Source organism: Mustelus asterias, chromosome 20, assembly GCF_964213995.1.
Source record: "Mustelus asterias chromosome 20, sMusAst1.hap1.1, whole genome shotgun sequence".
Taxonomy (NCBI): Eukaryota; Metazoa; Chordata; class Chondrichthyes; order Carcharhiniformes; family Triakidae; genus Mustelus; species Mustelus asterias.
This window is the reverse complement of record NC_135820.1, coordinates 35138935-35159927: the sequence shown is the minus strand read 5'-3', so window position 1 is coordinate 35159927 and position 20993 is coordinate 35138935.

Sequence of the window (20993 nt, the reverse complement as noted above, 5' to 3'; positions counted from 1 at the left end):
CCCCACAGTGTCAACACCCTAACCCAACAGTCACATTGGAATAACCCCACAGTGGTAACCAACGATGGTTCACCACATTCACCCCTCCTTTGAAAACAAAGGCCGGCGGGGTGCGAAAATAGTTTACATATATACAAAAAAATCTACAAGTCCAGACGGTCTGGAGGACCGCACCGTCGCTGTGATCTCCTCAACACCGGTTGTGACACCGGAGCAGGTGCTTGCGGTGGCGTTCTCTCCAAAACAGCGTCCGGCTGTCCCCTCGAGGACTCCCGGGCCGGTTGACCCTGGTGAAGCGGTGGTGCAGGGGATCCCGGTACCTTCTGTGGTGGCGCCGATCTCCGAGTCTCAGGCAAGCTGTACATGGGAGTATAACTGTTATGCACTGGTCCCGGTGCTGACCGTGCCACGTCCAGGGAAGAAAGTAGTGATAGGGGATTCGTGACAGGGGGTATAGGAGCGACAGGAGTTGCTACGTCCCCTGCGGGCGCCAGGTCTCGAATCGAGACCGTGTCCTCTCGCCCGTCAGGATATGCCACATAGGCATACTGAGGGTTGGCGTGGAGGAGTTGGACCGGTTCGACCAAGGGGTCGGACCTGCGAGCCCTCACATGTCGCCGCAGAAGGACGGGTCCTGGGTACGTCAACCAGGCTGGTAAAGAGATCCCCGAGGACGACTTCCGAGGGAATGAGAACATCCTCTCGTGGGGAGTAGCATTGGTTGCCGTACACAGGAGGGAGCGAATGGAATGAAGCGCATTTGGAAGGACCTCCTGCCAACGGGAGACTGGAAGGCCCCTGGACTTCAGCGCCAATAGGACAGCCTTCCAGACTGTAGCGTTCTCTCTCTCCACCTGTTCGTTACCCCGAGGGTTGTAGCTCGTGGTTCTACTAGAGGCAATCCCGTATGAGAGCAGGAATTGCCTCAAGTCGTTACTCATGAACGACGAGCCCCTGTCGCTATGTATGTAGCAGGGGTACCCGAAACAGGGTAAAAAGATCACTGAATGCCTTAATCACTGTGGCAGTCGACGTGTCCGCACAGGGAACAACAAACGGGAACCGGGAGTATTCATCTATGATATTGAGAAAATTCACATTCCGGTCCGTTGAGGGAAGGGGGCCCTTAAAATCCACACTCAGCCTCTCGAAGGGGCGAGTGGCCTTGACCAATTGTGCCCGGTCAGGTCGATAAAAGTGCGGTTTGCATTCCGCGCAAATCCGACAGCTTCTCGTTACAGACCTGACATCCTCCACCGAGTAGGGCAGGTTACGGGCTTTTATGAAGTGGTAGAGCCGAGTGACCCCAGGATGGCACAGGTCATTATGGAGGGCGTTCAAGCGGTCCTCCTGCATGATAGCGCATGTTCCGCGCGAGAGGGCATCCGAGGGCTCATTGAGTTTCCCCGGACGATACATAATATCGTAATTATAGGTGGAGAGCTCAATTCTCCACCGCAAGATCTTATCATTCTTGATCTTGCCCCTCTGCGTATTACTGAACATAAACGCCACGGATCGTTGATCCGTGATCAGGGTGAACCGCTTCCCCGCCAGGTAATGGCGCCAGTGTCTGATGGCCTCCACAATAGCCTGAGCCTTCTTCTCCACCGCTGAATGCCGAATTTCGGGACCTTGAAGGGTGCGGGAAAAAAACGCGACGGGCCTGCCTGCCTGGTTCAGTGTGGCGGCCAGGGCGAAATCCGATGCATCGCTTTCCACCTGAAAAGGGATGGATTCATCCACCGCGTGCATTGTGGCTTTCGCAATGTCGCTTTTCAAAGCCTTGAAGGCCAATTGGGCCTCCGGCGTGAGTGGGAAAGTCGTGGACTTGATGAGCGGACGGGCTTTGTCCGCGTAGTTGGGAACCCACTGCGCATAATAAGAAAAAAAGCCGAGGCATCTCCTCAGAGCTTTTGCGCTAGCGGGCAAGGGAAGTTCGGTAAGGGGGCGCATACGGTCTGGATCAGGGCCGATGACCCCGTTTTCCACCACGTATCCCAGGATAGCTAACCTGCGCGTACGGAATACACACTTCTCCCTGTTATAGGTCAGATTCAGGCGAGACGCAGTGCGCAGAAAGTTCTGGAGGTTTGTGTCATGGTCCTGCTGGTCATGGCCGCAGATGGTGACGTTATCCAGGTACGGGAAGGTAGCCCGCAACCCGTTCTGGTCCACCATTCGGTCCATAGCACGCTGGAAGACCGAGACCCCATTGGTGACACCAAATGGAACCCTAAGAAACTGATACAGACGACCATCCGCCTCAAAAGCTGTATATTGTCGGTCCTCTGGGCGGATGGGGAGTTGGTGGTAGGCGGACTTAAGGTCTATGGTGGAGAACACCCAGTACTGCGCAATCTGATTGACCATATCAGATATGCGCGGGAGAGGATACGCATCCAGCTGCGTATAACGGTTAATGGTCTGACTGTAGTCGATGACCATCCGGGGTTTGTTCCCGCTTTTAACCACCACGACCTGCGCTCTCCACGGACTAGCACTGGGCTGTATGATCCCTTCTTTGAGGAGCAGCTGAACCTCAGATCTAATGAAGATCCGGTCTTCAGCGCTGTAACGCCTACTTTTAGTAGCGATGGGCTTGCAGCCTGGTACCAGATTCTTAAATAAAGAGGGTGTGGTGATCTTTAGTGTGGAAAGATTGCATGCGGGGCGCTTTGGACAATTTGGAGGCTGCGGCTGATTCCCTACTGCCAGCGAAGGGAGTGGCCCACCGTACTGTAGGATCACACTCTTCATGTGGACCATAAAGTTTAGTCCGAGGAGAATTGGCGCGCAAAGGTGCGGCAACACAAGGAGCCTGTATCGCTCGTAAATTGTGCCCTGCACCTCCAGGGTTACCACACAACGTCCTTGGATCGGTACAGACCGGGACCGTGATGCCATAGAAATTGTCTGTTTGGCAGGTAGAACCCGGAGTCCACACCTCTTGGCAGTGTCAGGGTGAATAAAACTCTCGGTGCTCCCACTGTCAAACAGACAATACACAGTACGACCATTTACCTTGATGTTCATCATCGAACAGTCAAGCCTGTGATGCTTTGTCTGGTCCAGAGAGATCGACGCCACCGTTGGCCCTTGGACGTCACTGCAGGCAGCCAAGGTTGATACTGAGGACCCCTGCTGGTCGCTCTTGGTCGTCGTCGACCACGATGGCCGCCCCCATGAATCGCACGTGGGTGAGGGCGCCAAGCGTAGCGACTCCTGGTGGTCATCCTCCTCCTCCGCCAGCCACGATGGCATCGTCCTGGATTCGCACGTGGTCGGACCTCGTGGATACTGCGACGCCGAAGGAGATTGTCGCCGCTCTGGAGGGTCACAGGCTGCACTGCCGTTCTTGGGCTTCGATCTGCAGACTTTCGCGTAGTGCCCCTTTTTACCGCACTGACTGCAGATCACCGTTTTAGCTGAACACTGTTGCCGTGGATGCTTGGCTCCTCCGCAAAAATAGCACCGCTGGCCGCCTGGAGCTGCCGCCGTCGTCGGGTCGATAGGGGAGCGCGAGCCCGTGGGGCGAGGAGGGATTTGTGCTTGCTCCTGCCACGTTGTCTCCACGTGGTCTTCGGGGTACAGAGCCAAGCTTTTCGACGCTGCCTCCAGCATCTCAGCCATCTCCATCGCTTGGGTCAGGTTGAGGTTCCCTTTCTCCAATAGCTTAAGCCGGATGTACGAGGACCCTACCCCTGCTACAAACGCATCTCGGGCGAGGTCGTACATGTACTGCTCAGCCGACACAGCTTTGCAGTCGCAGCCCCTGGCAAGCTGCAAGAGCTCATTGGCGTAGTCCTCCATGGTTTCGCCCGACTGCCGACGTCGTGTAGCGAGGAGGTAACGAGCGTGAATCTCGTTGGGTGGTCTCGTGTATCGTTTTTTCAAGAGCTCGATGGCCCTCGGGTAAGTGGTGGCCGCACGAATCGCGAGATAGACTGTGTCGCTTACCCTCGCGTGGAGGACCTGGAGTCTGTCGTCGTCCGTAGTAACTGCTGCAGAGGCTGCCAGGTAGTCCTCGAAACACTTCAGCCAGTTTTCGAAGGTGTTAGAGGCACCGACCGCACGTGGGTCCAGCGTCAGACGCTCTGGTTTCAGCATTTGCTCCATACTCTCTTTACTGTCGAGAGTTTTGTGTTTGTCAATAAAATTGATGCGCGACAATCAAGCACGAGGTACAAGGCTTCAGCGATTGAAGGCTTTTATTGACAAACAATGGAACTATCTAAACACGAGTACACCAATCCAGACTGGAGGGGTCCCGCCTGAGCAGAGGGTCTTATACCTCTCCCCAGGAGGCGGGGCCCGACCGGAATGTGCCATAACAGCATCCACCACAGGTATATTAATCCCACAGTGTAAACACCCTAACCCAACAGTCACATTGGAATAACCCCACAGTGGTAACCAACGATGGTTCACCACAGGATCCAAGTCCAGTTTATCAGGTTTTAAGAGTTGCTCCATCCCAAAAACTTTTGTAAATAAAATTGATGCACCATTGATTATGCAAAGACTCGTTGTTGCGAAATAACAGGCTTTTATTTACGAAAGAATTGGAGCACACCCGAACCGTTAGCTGATCCGAACTGAGGCAAAAGGGGCGGAGAGCAGTCGCCTTTATACCCAGAGAAGGGAGGAGTCCCGGATTGAGGCAGCAGGGGCGTGTCCAGGCATTTCACACAAACAGACAATACTACAGTGGTTCACCACAGTCTCCAGTCCAGTTGTTTTAGTCTGATTCAAATATCTTCCTCCATTCTCGGAGTGATCTCTCCATTCCTATTCTGATGTCTGTATGTGGGAAAATGCCAGCACACCACTCTAAATCATGCTGAGCAATCCAGAGCATTACACGTGGGCAAAGAGAAGGCCTATGAAAGGCTGAAGAATGTCTCAAATTAAATTCTTAACTGGAATGTGTTCTCCAATCCAGCCAAAAATCTACATCTTTTTTTTAGCAGAGCATTAAAGACTTTAGAAAAACTCACATTTCTATGCTTTGAATAAAATCCCAAATATTGTAAAACACATGATTAACTTTCCCCCTGTTAATAGCAGCCATCCTCCCTTTTCTATCTGGTGTTAGTTATTTTCTATATCTAACTAGAATAATGTATCCTGCTGTATTCTTTTGTCTTCTAATCTTTGCTGAGTGTTCTAACCTATGCATTTCACCTCTCTCATTTCTTCTATCCTGCTTTATTTCCACTTTGTATTCTCACAGCCAAAATTCTCATTAGCTTCAACACCGTGTTGGTATCACCAAGCAAGTTGCAGGCGTTTTCAATCAAATTAATCTCAACTGCTTCTCAATGAGGGATGGGAAAACTTTTAATGAATTCCTTTGAGAACTGGATTTGCTGCTTTCAAAGCTCACTGAGTTTTACTCAGCATGCTTCGGTAGTTAAATGTGTTGCTGTGTTTGGGAGTGAGGGGGCTATATAAACCCTGTCAAGGGAATAACCCTTGAAAACAAGCATGGTAATCACGCGAAATATTTAAGCCACATCTGCTGATTACAGTACAGGCAAAAACGACAACTCTGCTGCATCCAACCAGCACTAACCACTTCTGATGAAGGGTCTAAAGGACTTGAAACATTGGCCGTAACTTTCCTGCTGTTCAAGTTGGAGGGTGGCTTTCCCAGCGGCATGAAGTGAGTGTGGAGTGGTATTTTCCCACATACAGATATCAGAATAGGAATGGAGAGATCACTCCGAGAATAGAGGAAGATATTTGAATCAGACTAAAACAGATTCAATGAGAAACTCTGTTGAGAAGATCCTGCTGCTGGCCAATAGCAGGCCACCTCCCACCGCCATGTAACACGAGGCAGGTTGCATGGTCAATCCCACTCAAAGGCTGGTATTTTGCGACCGTGCTCGTAAAATCCCGCCTGAGACCAATGGAAAATTCTGTTCCGCAAGCCTCACCGCTTCTGGGGCGGGCGCGCCGGTAAATTTCCGGCCAATAACTCTTGTTTTCTCTTCTTACAGATGCTGCCAGGCCTGCTGAGTTTTTCCAGCATGCTCTATTTTTGTTGGCTATTTACTCATTGGCTGGAGTGATCAGCTGGGAGTGGCGGGTGCAATATTGTGACTATTCTATTGTATCATAGAATATGATACAATTATAGAATATTGTAACTAAACTTAAAGCTAGCCTGCACTTTTCAAAGCTAGTCTCGACCTTTTAAAGGGGAAGTGAATTGTAGTTGGAGCAGGTGTTGGGTGTTGTTCTTGTGAAGTTTCTGATGGGAAAGAATAAGGAATGGCAGAGCTGAGGAGAAAATAGGCTCCAAGGCTTTTGGGTGGTACACTGGAGCTCTTGGTAAGAAATGGAAAGGATGGGCAATTCCTTTATCTGCAAGGGGAACTTCCAGACATAGAGTAAAGTGGGAACGGGATAAGATAACCATGAAGAGCAATGTCAGGAAGCAAGCCCCAAGGACCTTGGTGCAATGCCACAAAATAGTTTAAAGACCTCACTTGAATGTGTCTTCAAAAAGCACAAAATGTACATTCTTCATACCTCCAGCAGGACCACTGCAGGCAGATCAAAAATCCCAATGCTTGCACCCAAATAATGGCACAATCCAATATTTAGCTCCTGGAGTTTTAATTTCAAGCTCATTTCAAGCCTGGCTTTCAGTCAATTGAAAGCCTGAAGTGTAAGAATTGATGCGGATGCAACATCCAGGACAATCTTTGTCGTGTCTTTAAAAAACCATTAAAGGAAATCTGTTCAAGAATCACCTCAGGACTGATAATCAACAAAACCATGATCAGCAAATCTGTCGGAGTACTGGATGGTATTTTGAGAATAGTTTTCTGAGAATTGGGCTGATAAAGATCACAGATCTTCATGTGATTGAAATATTTGATTTATTTGTCAAAAAAAAGAAGCTGCAGTGGCATAAACCAGCAAATGCCAATCACTCCTCTCCATGGCAAATATAAAAACATAGAAAATAGGAGCAGGAGGAGGCCATTCAGCCCTTCGAGCTTGTTCCACCATTCATTATGATCGTGACTGATCATCCAACTCAATAACTTGATCCCACCTTCCCCAACCCCCCCCCCCGCGAAAAGCTTTGATCCCCATCACCCCAAGTGCTGTATCTAACTGCTTCTTGAAAACATGTTTTGGCCTCAACTAATCACTGTGGTGGCATATTCCACAAGTTGATCACTCTCTGCATGAAGAAATCTCTCCTTATCTTGTCCTGAATAGTCTATGCTGTGTCCTCAGACTGTGACCTCTGATTCTGGACACCTCCACCATTGGGACCATCCTTCTTGCGTCTACCTTGTCTAGTCCTGCTAGAATTTTATAGGTTTCCATGATAGATTTCTATATATAGGGTGGTATGATGGCATAGTGGTTAGCACTGCTGCCTCACAGTGCCAGGGACCTGGGTTTGATACCAGCCTTAGGTGACTGTGTGGAGTTTGTGTGTTTTCCCCACGTCTACGAGGGTTGCCTCCCACAGTCCGAAGATGTGCAGGTTAGGTGCATTGGCCACGCTAAATTGCTCCTTACTGTTCCAAGATGTATAAATTAGGGGGCTTAACAGGGTAAATCTGTGGTGTTATGGGAATGGGGTGAGGATTGGGTCTGGGTAAAATGCTCTGTCAGAGAGTCAGTGCAGACTTGATGGGCCAAATGGCCTCCTTCTGCACTGAAGGGTTTCTATAATAATCATCTATGATATGGCTCATCCTATATAGTAGGATGCAGTTTGGGCTGGTTTTGGACATTTTGTCAGTAGCAAGTTTCAGTGGTGAACACAATTTCCAGACACTATTGTTTTAATTTATTTCTATATCCTGCACACTGCTCCAGCACATTAAAGGCTTCACTGGTCGATGCTATCCTCACACTGCCATTGGTGATAGTCTATTGATCTTCCCAGACTTGTCAATGAGGTCTTGCACCCAAACCTTCCTCGTGATTTCAATAAAACATGCACAGTTTAAGGAAAATGCCAAGGCAGCAAAAAATTGCAAATGAGGTCATGCCCCTTTCTATTAACCTTTTACTGAGTGCATTGTAAACTCAGCAGATGGTATGCTGCTATGGTAATCCCAATGGGAAAAAATAGTTTGGATCAGTATTCTTATTTCCTAGTTTTTACTGATGTTCCATTTTAAGGTACATAAGATCAGTTCCGACCAGTATTCTTATTTCCCCATTTTTATAGTTTTTTTTCAATCTGCGATATAGTTTAGTACAGTTTAGAAAGGAATATTACTGAAGATTGATCAATTTTAACACTATCAATAAAACTAAAGATGAAGCCAATGAATAACCCAATCAGCTTTTTTTTTTTAACTCCTTCCCTTCATTAATGGTCCAGGATAGAAACAAAAAACTATCACCACAGCAGTGTTAATAAAACGTACCAATAAACAGAATCCTTGAATTGTTTTGCTTCTTGGGGGTAATCACAATTTCTGTTTTCATTCTGAAAGTAAGTCCACTGGCAATGCAAACACTATTTACCTATTCTTAAATAGCAAATTAATTTGTCAGCTGTATTTTGACTTCCCCTGCAGATATCATTAATATTTCTGTGACTGGGATTGGGCACCATGAATATCAAACTAGAGGATATTTCATATCTGTAAAACTCCATTCCAAAATCCATGAGACCGTCTGTCTTATCAAAAGCCTCAGGACACAAATGGGGAGTTGGCCCAAAACAGGCGACAACTAGTGAATTGACAGCCATTCAACACTCTGTCTGCTTTGCTTTCCCAATGAGCCTCAAGGGAAATGAAATTAGAGGAAAGTGGAAGACAATATCCGATCCACAATTGTCCACATTGCATTACCACATTAAACTAAGTTCACCTCTTGCCTTCTTGAAATTAAAATAACCTGATAGGATGAAGCACCTACTTGTAACTGCAGATATTAAAATGTTAATGTTTATCAGCAGAATTTGAAGTTCTGAGGTGATTATCAAAAGAAAAATGGAGTGTGAAAAATGTATCAATTGTGAAAGGGGGTCACATGCCATCACGATTCTGTAAGTATTTATATAACATGCAGTAGTTCCTTTTACTCTTCCTAAACATTTTTTCTCAAGTCTGATGCTTCACATTTCTTTTTCATAGAATCATAGAAACCCTACAGTGCAGAAGGAGGCCATTCGGCCCATCGAGTCTGCACCGACCACAATTCCACCCAGGCCCTGTCCCAGCAACCCCGCTAATCTCTCTAACCTATGCATCATGGGACACACTAAGGGGCAATTTAGGATGGTCAATGCACCTAACGCACACATTTTTGGACTGTGGGAGGAAACCTGAGCACTCGGAGGAAACCCACGCAGAAACGGGGAGAACATGCAGACTCCACATACAGTAACCTAATCTGGAATCAAACACAGGTCCCTGGAGCTGTGAGGCATCAGTGCTAACCACTGTGCCACAATGCCGCTCCATGCTTGAATCTAACCTATAAATGCAGAACTTTTCAGCATTTAGTAGTTTCACATTAAGTATTTCTATCAGTTAACTTGGAGAAAATAAATCATAAAGTTTTGGATGCTGTAAATCTGAAATAAAAACAGAAAATGCTCAAAAATATTCAGCAAGTCTGGCAGCATCTGTGTCGAGGGACACTGGGTTAGCATTTCTTGTTTGATGACCATTCATCAGTAATGTTGAAAGGCCATTGACCTGAATGTTTCTCTTTCCACAAAAGCTACCTGGCCTTCTAATGTTTTCAGCATATTCTAAAGCCACGCTCTGTTCTGTCTGCATGACAAGAACAAGACCTCTGGCACCCACAGCCCAAACACTAGCAGTCTAGATCATTGTTTGAGCAAGGGACTGCAGAGATGTCCTCAGCACCCAAACAGTGATGGGTACTGATGACGCGTGGATCGATCACCGCATGATCTTTTAAAAAATGTATTCTTTCATGGAATGAGGGTGTTGCGGGCAAGACCAGTATTTATTGCCCATCCCTAATTGCCCTTGAACTGAATGGTTCGCCAGGCCTTTTCAGAGATCTGTTGTGAAACAACCACATTGCTGCGGGTCTGGAGTCACAAGTAGACCAGACCAGGTCAGCAAGGCAGATTTCCTCCCCAAATGGCAGATTAGTGACCCTGATGGATTTTTACAATTGACAATAGTTTTATGGTCACCATTACTGAGATTAGCTTTCAATTCCAGATTCATTAATTAAATTTAAGTTCCACCAGGTGATATTTGAGTCCAGATCCCCAAAACATTAGACAGGGCCTCTGGGTTACTAGTCCAGTGACATTACCACATTTCCCCTCACCTGATCAACCACCTCCAGCAATTGAGGAAACTAAAGTAATGCCGCAAGAAAAATAATATCGAAGGCGCCAAGGTTCCCATTAAGATGGTCTTTCTCAGTGAGCACCTCACTGCCAACTCCTCAATGTCCAGCCACCCAGGAGTGACAGTGTGCTGATAGTGACTGGCTGACCTTAAAGTCCATTATGACAAGCACCTGCTTGACTTCCTTGACTTCTTCTCCAGGAAGCATCATGATTGGTTTGACAAAGTTGACCAAGTGATACTTAGGCCCTAATTTGAGTACAACATTTTCTCAGACTGGAAACTTCACCACACCTCTTCTCGATGTCCAAAAGCAATGATAAAATGACTTGCAACATAAAGAAAAATGGTGGGTAGAAAAAGACCAGGAAATTCAACAACATGGAGACACTGATATGTGTGGATTCCTCAGCGCTGTCTTTATGAGGTATAGCCCAAACACTCAAGGGTCCACTCATCTGAGTGCCAAGCCTGTTGGAGGGTTCATCAAGGACAGAGAGGCAGTCAATGCCTCTCTTGCTGAAGAGAATATTTTGTAGAACTCTTCAATCAAGACTCTGTCTTCAATTTGAATGCTCTCAACTCCACTCATCCATATCCCACCCCGCCCTTCCATCTGGAGCACAATCTAAAAAGCAAATTGAGAGTGAAATGACCCTGGAACAGATGCAATCCCAGCCAAAATTCTGAAACACGGTGGAAATGCACTCCCAGCATAGCTGTACAATCTCATATCCCTCATTTGGGAAGAGGGGTGCATGCCAGGACATCTCAGGGGCACGATGATTATAACTATATTCAAGAAGGGAGCTAGGCCCAATTGTGGTCACTACAGAGGAGTCTCCTGTCGGTTTAACACAGGGACATAATTGAAAGGATCCTCCTCAATCACATCTTCTCAGTAATTGAAGAGCTCCTTCCAGAGTCGCAATGTGGTTTTCTCCTATCTCCACAGAATTCATCTTCACTGTGCAGCAAATTCAAGAAAGATGCAAAAACAGCACCAATCGCTAAAAATGGTCATTTTCGACATGTTTAATGATTTGACTCTCTCAACCATGAAGGCTCATAAAACATCCTCCTTAAATTTGGCTGCCCTCAGAAATTTGTCACCATCTTCTGCCTACCCCACGAAGACAAGCAAGTCATGAGTCCCACCAACCGAACCACCACAATCCTCATCTCAGTGAAAACTGGGATCAAAGAAGACTGTGTCATTGTGTCAAATCTCTCCTCCATTTTCCTCATTGCAATACCTCACTTCACCTCCAGCAAAATTTCCATAAGTGCATGGATAATCTACGGAACAAACAGGAAACTGTTCCACCTATGCCGCCCAGAACCAAAATCAGGCCAGCTTCAGTCAGTGAGCTTCAGTATAGACGATGCTTGTGCGATCATTCAGAAACTGAGTTCCAGGTCATTGTTGACTCCTTCTCCAAAGTACATGAGAAAATGGGCCATTCACTAAACACTCAGAAAATGAAGCTCCTCTTGCAAACAGCTCTCCCAGCAAAACACCTTAAAGATGAGATCTTGGAGAATGTGGGCCACTTTCCACATCTTGGGGCATCATCTCAGTGAAGGCAGACATAGACATGCCTTTGACCAACAGAGGAAAAGAATGTTTGAGGACCACGATTTCAAACCCGAAACTAAGGTCATGGTTTACTGGGCAGCAGCGATGCCATGTTTGTACATGCTTCAGAGGCTTGGGAAACCTACAACAGGCAATTCAAAGCACTGGAGGAGTACCAGCAGTGGTGTCTATGCAAGATCCTCCAAATCTGATGGTAAGAAAGGTGGCACAACAGGTGAATCACTCAAAACAAATTTCACTGAATGGGACTTGTCATCCATCTGCTTGACACCAGACTCATGAAGCAGCTGCTCTATTTGGAGCTTGGTCATGGCAGATGACTCCCGGGGTACAGCAGAAATGCATTAGAGATGTCCTCAAAGCATCCCTGAAGAGGTCAACCATTGGCCTCTGACTCACAGGCGTCCCTGGCTTGTGAACAAGCCAAATGGAGAAGGTTCATTCTGGAATGCACCAAAAACATTGATAGACTTCATCAAGAGCACACAGTCTCAGAGAGAACGCACAAACTTCCAAACATCTCATCTACCCAACCCTTCAATTATCTCCTGTGCCACATAATGGCACAATCTGCAAATTGCAGCTGGACTTAACAGCCATCTCAGAACCCAAGAAAACAGAGTGGAGGCAAGCCATCCTTAATCCCGAGGGATTGCCTAAAAAGGTGTTTTTAAGTCAACTTTGGAATTTGCTCGACTCCATTCTTGAATAGATTTGTACTTAAGCTTGCCTGGAAGCTGAGAGATTATTGCTCGTATCCCAGTTGTTTGGCTGAGGAATTAAACTCTGGGGGATTTCCTCCCACGCTTGTCAAGTCAACTTCATTACAGACACAGGTACTGGTCTCTCATGTGCATTTTATTGGATTAGACCAACTATCCCTGAGGATGAATTGGGGATGGCGTGCGAGAGTACTGACCATGACCACTGGGTAAGGCAGATGAGAACCAGATAGTTTATCCTGTTAACAGTTTTGGAACTGAATATTAAGTATAACTGCTTCTTGCTCTCGGACAAAGATGTTTGGCAGCTGCAACAAAATTTAAAAAGTGATGGACAGAGTTTCCTCATGGGCACAACAGGAAATTGGGTGGGTTTAGCACTGTTTACGTTCAGTTTCTGCTAAAAGCAGTTTGCATAATCCAAAACATAAAATCTCCCATGAACCCGCAGAATTGGGCAATGTAATAAAACCTAATATTTTTGAATTTTTTAATTGAAAAATATTATTGTTGCATGTAAGGATGGTATTTTGCTGCAATTTAATAGGATTATCACCAAAAAAATGACAGTATTAAGTTTTTTCAAATTTAATTTACTGGATGCAGGCATCATTGACTGGGCTAGCATATATTGCCCATCCCTAATTTTTAAAAAATTCATTTACAGGATATGGGCATTGCTGGCTGGCCAGCATTTATTGTCCATCCCTAGCTGCCCTTGAGGAGGTGCTGTTCAGCTGCCTTCTTAAACTGCTGTAGTCCCTTAGATGTGTTGGGGGGGGGGGGGGGGGGGGGGCGGGTGCAGTTCCAGAATTTTTGACCCAGTGATGGTGAAGGAATGGCAATATGTTTCCAAATCAGATGGTGAGTGGCTTGGAGGGGAACTTCCAGATGGTGGTGTTCCCTGTGTTTGCTGCCCTTATCCTTCTAGATAGTGGCTGTCATGAGTTTGGAAAGTGCTCCCTGAGGAGACTTGGTGAGTTCCTGCATTGTATACCATCTTGGACGCTGCTGCCACTGCTCTTTGATTGTGGAGAGAGTGAATGTTTGTGGAAGGGATGACAATCAAGTGCGCTGTTTTGTCATGGATGGTGTTAAGCATCCTGAGTGTTGTTGGAGTTGCACTCATCCAGCCAAGTGGAGAGGATTCCGTTTGACTTCCTCCTGACCTGCATATTGTAGATGGTGAACGAGCTTTGGGAAGTCAGGAAGTAAGTTACTCACCCTGGATCCCTAGCCTCTGATCTGCTCTTGTAGTCACAGTATTTATATGGTTAGTCCAGTTCAGTTTCTGGTCAAATTAATCCAATGTCCTGTGTATGACCACAGAGTCGCCAACTGCCTCTGCGACCTCTGTCAAGGCTGCTTTGACATTGCTAGGAAGTCTCCTCTTCCCGTCAATAGACATAAGGATCGCACCCCCCCCCCCCCCCCAACTAATCACTTACAGCCTGGAGGAGGGTTCTCAGGGAGTCATTAACAAACTATGACGCGTCCTTAGTCTGAACCCTTCAACAGCTCAACTCTCCGCAATATGGTCATCTTACAGGCGGCACGGTGGGCAGAACGGTGGCACAGTGGGCAGCACAGTAGCACAGTGGAAAGCACTGCTGCCTCACAGTGCCAGGGACCTGGGTTCGATTCCCGGCTTGGGTCATTGTCTGGGCAGAGTCTGCACGTTCTCCCTGGGTCTGCATGGATTTCTTACGGGTGCTCCAGTTTCCTCCCACAGTTCAAAGGACATGCTGGTTAGGTGTATTGGCCACACCTTGGTGTACCCGAAGCGGCGCTGGAGTGTGGCGACTAGGGGATTTTCATAGTAACTTCATTGCAGTGTTAATGTGACACTAATAAATAAACTTTAAACATTACAGCCTCTGCAGAGAAACAAAGAAAGTTAAAGGATAGAATTTGAGTCTTTTTTTAAATACTTGTTATTCAGAAAGGGAACAGGACAGCTGTGCTCAAATGTTCTTTTCTCCCTGGCATCGGTGCTGAATGAGACACTGCCTGCACAATAGTCACCATCAATAAAAATTACTCTTAATTGCTGCTCCAATAGTTCAAAGGATTTCACTCTCTTCTGAGTAAAAACTTATATCACTAAGCTGCCAGAAATCCTTGCCAGGGTGCCTTGGGTTAAATAGGTGGCCATGACGGTCTTCCAGATCATGTCCTTCCCTTCCCTCCCAGAATATCCCATCTCAGAGATCTGATTGGGTGCACTGCACTCCCTTCTTCAATACAATTGGCTGGCTGCCCACCAGCTGATTGTTAATTGGCCACAAGATAAGTTCTTCAATGTTTCTAAAAGGCAGGGGCAGGAGCCAGTGGACCACAGTCCAAAGATGTGCAAGTCAGGTGGATTGGTCATGCCAAATTTCCCTTTAGTGTCCAAAGATGCATAGGATCAGTGAATTTGCCATGGTAAATGTGTAGCGGATAGAGTGGGATGGTGGGCCTGGTTAAGATGCTCTTTCAGAGAGTCGGTGCAGACCTGATGGGCTGAATGGCCTCCTTCTGGTTGACGAGGTTGACGAGGGAAGGGCCGTGGATGTCGTCTATATGGACTTTAGTAAGGCGTTTGATAAAGTCCCTCATGGTAGGTTGGTGCAAAAGGTTGGATCTCATGGGATAAAGGGAGAGGTGGCTAGATGGGAGGAGAACTGGCTTGGTCACAGAAGACAGAGGGTGGTAGTGGAAGGGTCTTTTTCTGGCTGAATGCCTGTAACTAGTGGTGTTCCGCAGGGCTCTGTATTGGGACCACTGATGTTTGTGATTTATATAAACGATCTGGAAGAAGGTGTAACTGGGGTGATCAGTAAGTTTGCGGACGACACGAAAATGGCTGAACTTGCAGATAGTGAGGAACATTGTCAGAGGCTATAGAAGGATATAGATAGGCTGGAAATTTGGGCAAAGAAATGGCAGAAGGAGTTCAATCCAGATAAATGCGAAGTGATGCATTTTGGTAGAACTAACGTACGGGGGAGCTATACGATAAATGGCAGAACCATAAAGGGTGTAAATATGCAGAGGGATCTGGGTGTGCAAGTCCACAGATCCTTGAAGGTGACGTCACAGGTGGAGAAGGTGGTGAAGAAGGCATATGGCATGCTTGCCTTTATAGGACGGGGCATAGAGTATAAAAGTTGGGGTCTGATGTTGCGGTTGTATAGAACGTTGGTTCGGCCGCATTTGGAATACTGCGCCCAGTTCTGGTCGCCACACTACCAGAAGGACGTGGAGGCTTTAGAGAGAGTACGGAGGAGGTTTACCAGGATGTTGCCTGGTATGGAAGGGCTTCGTTATGAGGAGAGATTGGGTAAACTGGGGTTGTTCTCACTGGAAAGACGGAGGATGAGGGGTGACCTAATAGAGTTGTATAAAATTATGAAAGGCATAGATAGGGTGAACGGTGGGAAGATTTTTCCCTGGTCGGTGGTGACGTTCACGAGGGGTCATAGGTTCAAGGTGAGGGGGGGGAGGTTTAACACGGATATCAGAAGGACGTATTTTACGCAGAGGGTGGTGGGGGCCTGGAATGCGCTGCCAGGCAAGGTGGTGGAGGCGGACACACTGGGAACGTTTAAGACTTATCTAGATAGCCACATGAACGGAGTGGGAATGGAGGGATACAAAAGAATGGTCTAGTTTGGACCAGGGAGCGGCGCGGGCTTGGAGGGCCGAAGGGCCTGTTCCTGTGCTGTATTGTTCTTTGTTCTTTGTTCTGCACTATTGGGATGTTATGGTTCACACACTTCCAGGTCAAACCTCCACTTCCACTCCCACCCCACCAAGAAGCACAAGATTTACTGTTGAGTATTTGTTTATGGTTGAAGAATTACAATGCATATTTTCTTAGTGAAGGATATAAGGCAGCAGGCATTAAGAATCCTTTTGCTCCATTTACAAAATCTCAGAGGTGATTTATGGTGGGGTGGGTGGGGGGAAGGTGGGGTGGGTGGGGGCGAGGAGAGGGTGGTGTGAATGCATTTGAACTCCTCAGATTAGGACAGGAGAAGGGGAGGGGGAGAGAGTTAAATTCTTAAACGTGGAAAACTACCCTAAGCACGCATGAACGCATTTACATTTAATGGGCACAGTCAGGGGTCTTGAAGAAGTAACCTGTTCCAGAGAGGTGAGATAGAAATTATAATATTCAAATAAGACTGTGTGCCTCAGATTTCATTAACCAGGTTTGATGTCTGTGATCTAGGTTCCCTAGGACTCAGAAACCAGGCAGCTTGAGGGAGGCAAGAATTACTGGTTACATCAGTAAAGTGCTTTTTGAGCACTGCTTCTGGTCCAAGCAGGGCAAGGATGTTTCCCGCCAGCCTCTTATCAATGTTGCCATTGTCAGTGTCCTGAATGCAATGCCTTCTCCTCAATTTCCTCCATCTTTCCCATATTTCCAGGTTTTCCAACTGCTAACAGTCGATCTTATTCCCTCTCCACATTCGAAATACAAGGGGTCACAGTGCTTGTTTAAGTGATAAATAATATTTATTTACATCTTTCCACATTTGAATTCACCAGCAGCTTTAACTGGTCCCAATTCAGATCAGAAAGAAAGCCATCTGCGTTTTTTTTTGCCCTCATGAGAAATGCGTATTTCTTACCTGAAAATGGCATTTACCAATGAATAAGATTTAATCGTGCTGCACCTTCACTTCTCAAAGCTCAAGCTAACTGCTCCTGTGGCTCAATGCCAAATTCAATTTCACTGCAGATTCTTTTCGACTGCAGACTGGAAACCAGGAGGTCTTAAACTAGTTGTAACTTACAACGGTTATCAGAGAAACTCTCTTATCTCAATTGGCCTGCGACTGAGGTTTCTAGGATTAAGAAAGGACTCTGACAGTAATATCTTACTCTTCTACATCCTATTCTAGCCTTGAGCTCCATAGTTTTATTTAAGCATTCACTGACATATTTTCCCAGGTAATGAACCTGGACGCTTCCAGTTGACACCCTCAGTGTCCAATGTGAACATTATTCTTTGCTTGGATAATAGGGGATGCTGAAGTGTGGGCAATGCTAGAACACCCACCAATGTATAAAGAATATCAAAGCACATGAGTGTTAATGTTATGCTTGTTAGATTGTAAAGATATAGACATGGTATAGCTTCTGCTCTGTCCAAGATTGCAAGAAAGTACAAAAGGTCGTGAATGAAGCCCAATCCATCACTCAAAACATCCATTGACACTGTCTACACTTCCTGCTGGCTCAGAAAAGCAGCCAGCATTATCAGGACCCCACACACTCTGGACATATTCTCTTCCACCTTCTTCCATTGGGAAAAAGATACAAAAGTCTGAGATCACGCACTGACTCAAGAACAGCTTCTTCCCTGCTGCATCAGACATTTGAATGGACCTAACTCATATTAAGTTGATCTTTCTCTCCACCCTAGCTATGATTGTAACACTACATTCTGCACTCTCTCCTTTTCTTCTCTATGTACAGTATACTTTGTCTGTACAGTGCGCAAGAAACAATACTTTTCACTGTATACTAATACATGTGACAATAATAAATCAAATCAAATCAAGGTGAAGTGCATTATTTAATTAATGACTCTGAGTACATATAAAGAAAGAGTGCTTTGACGCTGGGAATGGGAGGTAGGAAGCAGATAATGCTGCATTCTGTGAATAAACCTATTATCAGGAAGAGTAATAGTGTCCCATTCCATACTTCACTAACTGGCTTGAGATTGATGTAACAATGAGAAGTATGTAGAAGAATGGAATTCAACTAAATGACTTACAAGTAAAAGATTTTTAATATTCTTTCATGGGACCTGACGGATGCTGGCTCGGCCAACATTTTCATTCCCCATTCCTAATTGCCTTTGAGAAGATGCTGGTGAGTTGCCTTTTTGGACCGCTGCAGTCCATGTGATGTAGGTACACCCACAGCTAGGGCTAAATATTAGCCTGAAGACAGAGAAGGAGCGGGGCAGGACAGAGGAAAAGAGAATCTGGTTTGAGATCAGGAAACCCAGAAGTAGGGGATCCCCCAAAAAAGCTGCTTGTTTACTGCAAGTTTCCATCTAAAGTCGGTGTGATTGAGAGGTTAGAGGCTTGTCAGGTAGGAAATTCTGCAGCACAAGTTCACAGTCAATCCAGGCCAATAGCAAGTCAGTGTAATAGGGATTGATGGGAGAGGCAGGCTTGGATGAGGGGGGCTGGATTGATGAATGGGGCTGGTGATCGGATAGTGAGAGAGTAGTGCTTAATTATAGAGGGGGGGTCTAATCGTGGAGAGGAGGGGGGAGATGCTTCCATCACATAAGGGTCCAATCACAGGGGTCAGATTGCAAGTGGTGGAGACCAGATGGTGGTCTGGCCAATCCATTCGTGGAGAGGATACAATCTCAAATCCCCCATCACAGAGGCTTTTACATGGGGAGTGGTTTCACGTGTGGAGGCTTGAGAAGGACTGCTGTTCCCCCTGGCTACCAAGCAGTGTTGTAAGGAAACTTACCTTCTCTGAGAAGCTATCCTTATTTCCATCCAGCTGTCTGGTTTCCCAGGGTTCGGCAAAGCTGGATAAATGCCAGCCTCATTAAAATACTTCAGTTGTGAATTTGCACCACCGAATGGGATAGTTGACTGTCCCTTACCCTGCCGTCATGAAACTTGGAAGTAGGGAGTTCCATAAGTTGGAAACATTTTGGGATTGGGTGAGGGAAATTTAAAATATCAATATCTGACCCCCAATCCACCCAGTTCATTCATCCCATTGACACAGCCTGATGAGTCAAATTCTATATCATACTTTCTAATGATAGAAACTTCATTTATCGAGGAGCATTCGTTACCTTGGCTGTTTTTCCTTAAACTCAGACTGTAGCTCTTGGATATAGTTCCTCTTACTCACCTAATAAATATATAAAAATGTCAGTCAGGTAAAGACCAGTTGGTCTATCCAGCCTTTCCAATACACTCATGAAACCATGTGTATCAAGATGCAGACACCAGAAGCTACAACTTTGCGACATTGGTCCTGAACCCCATGAGAAATCTTATTAGTCACTTCATTGGAACCATTGCATTTGTTTAATGTAATAACCTTCATGAGATCCATTGAGAATCACTGATTGATCTCCCTGTGGGGCACGTTGAGTATGAGCTCCCCTGGTAACAGGCAGTGGCCTGCCCAGCTGGAACTCATTGCCTGAGCCCTTTATAAGGAGTCCCAGGCAAAGATGAAAGTATGTACACCATGGCAGTGGTGTTACTTCACATTCTGTAATAACCTATGTTCCTTTCCAGTTGGGCTTTCTGAGTCATTACGTTGGCGATGAGGAACGAGTTTTGGACAGCCTTGCCTGTCAATGGACCCAGTAAACAGTGGCAGGGAGATACTGAAAATGCTGCTGTTTTGGAAATTGGCGACTTATAATGTGGGTGTGGAGGACTGGCCCCAGTATGTGATATGCTAGATGGTATAGTTATGACTGAACACAGCATAATGCTTTTAGCTGAAAAGCAAAACATAGAAAATAACAGAATTCGACAATTAATTTTCAGCTTTGCTGCCTGGCCAGTAACCTGGGAGCATGAGTCACTCTCCATTGCAGAATATGCCTGATTTACATTCCATTGAAAATCAAACTCTGTGACTGCTCCACTAAATGTTGGTTATGATTTTAGTATGAACTGCAAATTGGCTCCCCTGGTCAGTCCATCAACTTCACTGATACAGTCTCAGATTAGAGTATTTAGCAAAATCTCCCTGTTCCCTCTTTCTCTTTGACTTCCTTTTCAGTGATGTCCTTGGGCCAAATTCATTCTTTTCTTTTCCTCTTTTTTTCCCTCCAAGGTCATTGTGAACTATATCACTCTCCTGCTTTGCTGTAGAATATTATGACACATCCTCCTGTACTCAAAGACTCTGTTACTGTGAGGATTTTTTTTGCCTCAGCAGCGTGTAGATAGATTCAGAGTCCCTTTACTGATATTAAATGTAATTTCCATTGTTTCTGGCAGCAGCTTTTTGTTGTTTGTATTTATTACTAATACAAAATCATTTGAGTGAAAATCAGTGGGTCTGAATTGCTGCATGCTACTAATAGTCAACCACTTTACTGTGAAATTAGGTTCGCCTTCCGGACATATATGTGATAAATCGATTAAATTCCACTTCTAATATATTATAATGTATTTTAATAGATTTTAAATTGTTTTTGTATGGGCAGTATGTTTTAAACATTGTGTGTGTAATGGTTTATTGTTTGGTAAATATTTGGTTTGAAATATATTAATATCAGAACCTTTAAATATACTAACCTATTTATCATCTGTTATTTTATGTTTGTAG